Raw genomic sequence first — 2,603 nt, 5'->3', positions numbered from 1 at the left:
CAAATTGAAAGTAAGGGGATGGAGAATTATAAGTCATGTTAATGGTCACCAAAAGACAGCAGAGGAGCCACACTTATATGGGACAATCTAAATTTTAAAATAAAGATGGTAACAAGAGATGAAGAAGGGCATTATTTCATAATTAAGGGGTCTATCCACCAAGAAGACCTAACAATTGTAAATATTTATGCTCCAAGTGTAGAAGCACCCGAATATGTAAATCAATCACAAACATACAGAAACTCATAGATAATAATATCATAATAGTAGGGGACTTCAACACTCCACTTACAACAATGGAAAGATCATCTCAGCAGAAAAATCAACAAGGAAACAATAGCTTTGAATGATGCACTGGACCAGATAAATTTACCAGATATATTCAGAACATTTTATCTTAAAGCAGCAGAATACACATTCTTCTCCAGTGCACATGGAACATTCTCCAGAATAGATCATATACTGGGACACAAATCAGCCCTTAACAAGTACAAAAAGATCGAGATCATACCGCGCATATTTTCAGACCACAACGCTATGAAACTCGAAATCAACCACAAGAAAAATTTTGGAAAGATAAGAAATACTTGGAGACTAAAGAACATCTTACTAAAGAATTAATGGGCTAACCAAGAAGTTAAAGAGGAAATTAAAAAGTACATGGAAGCCAATGAAAATGATAGCACCACAACCCAAAACCTCTGGGATGCAGCAAAGGTGGTCATAAGAGGGAAGTATATAGCCATCCAGGCCTTCCTAAAGAAGGAAGAAAGCTCTCCAATACACAACCTAACCCTACACCTTAATGAGCTGGAGAAAGAGCAGCAAATAAGACCCAAAACCAGCAGAAGACAGGAAATAATAAAGATTAGAGCATCAATGCTACCAAAACAAACAAACAAACAAACAAACAAAACAAAACAGTAGAACAGATCAATGAAACCAGGAGCTGGTTCTTTGAAAGAATTAACAAAATTAATAAACCACTCTCCAATTTGATCAAAAAGAAAAAGGACCCAAATAAATAAAATCAAGAATGAAAGAGGAGAGATCACAACCAACACTGCAGAAGTACAAAAAAGTAAAAAGAGAATATTATGAGCAATTATAAGCCAATAAAATGGCAACCTGGAAGAAAGGGACAAATTCCTAGATACATATAAACTACCAAAACTGAAACAGGAAGAAATAGAAAATTTGAACATATACATAACCAGCAAAGAAATTGAATTAGTAATTAAAAATCTCCCAAAAAACAAGAGTCCAAAGCCAGATGGCTTTCCAGGGGAATTCTACCAAACATTTAAAGAAGAGCTAACATCTATTCTTTTGAAGCTGTTCCAAAAAATAGAAATGGAAAGAAAACTGGAAACAAACTCTTTCTATGAAGCCAGCATTACCTTCATTCCAAAACCAGACAGAGACCCCACTAAAAAGGAGAATTACAGACCAATTTCCCTGATGAACATGGATGCAAAAATCCTCAACAAGATACTAGCCAACCAGATCCAACAATACATTAAAAGAATTATTCACCACGACCACCTAGGATTTATACCTGGGATGCAGAGCTGGTTCATTATTCACAAAACAATCAATGTGATACATCAATCAATAAAAGAAAGGACAAAAACCACATGATCCTCTTAAAAGATTCAGAGAAAGCATTTGACAAAATCTAGCATCCTTTCTTGAGAAAAACCCTCAGGAAAGTAGGGATAGAAGGATCATACCTCAAGATCATAAAAGCCATAAATGAAAGACCCACCACTAATCATTCTCAATGGGGAAGAACGGAGAGCTTTCCCCCAAAGGTCAGGATACCCACATGACAGGGATATGCACTCTTGCCACTGTCATTCAACACAGTATTGGAAGTCTTAACGTCATCAATCAGGTAACACAAAGGAATAAAAGGCATCAAAATCAGCTAGGAGGAAGTAAAACTTTCACTCTTCACAGATGACATGATACTCTGTATGGAAAACCCAAAAGATTCCACCCAAAAACTATTAGAACTGATCCATGAATTCAATAAAGTCACAGGATATAAAATCAATGCACAAAAATCGGTTGCATTCTTATACACTGGTAATGAAGCAACAGAAAGAGAATTCAAGGAATCGATCCTATTTACAATGGAATAAAACCAAAAACCATAAAATACCTACGAATAAACCTAACCAAAGAGGTGAAAAATCAATACACTGAAAACTCTACAAAGCTTATGAAAGAAATTGAAGAAGACACACACAAAAAAGGAAAAATACTCCATCCTCCTAGATTAGAAGAACAAACATTGTTAAAATGTCAATACTACCCAAAGCAATCTACATGTGCAATGCAGTTCATATCAAAACAACACCAGCATTCTTCACAGAGCTAGAACAAACAATCCTAAAATTTGTATGGAACCAGAAAAGACCACAAATAGCCAAAACAATCTTGAAAAAAAATCCAAAGCTGAAGGCATCACAATCCTAGACTTCAAGATGTATTATAAAGCTGCAATCAAGACAGTATGGTACTGGCACAAAAACAGACACTAAGATCAATGGAACAGAATAGAAAACCCAGAAATGGACCCACAAATGTACGGCCAA

Source organism: Panthera pardus, unplaced genomic scaffold, assembly GCF_024362965.1.
Source record: "Panthera pardus isolate Hobbes unplaced genomic scaffold, ASM2436296v1 HiC_scaffold_17, whole genome shotgun sequence".
NCBI lineage: Eukaryota > Metazoa > Chordata > Mammalia > Carnivora > Felidae > Panthera > Panthera pardus.
This window is presented reverse-complemented; position numbering follows the sequence as displayed.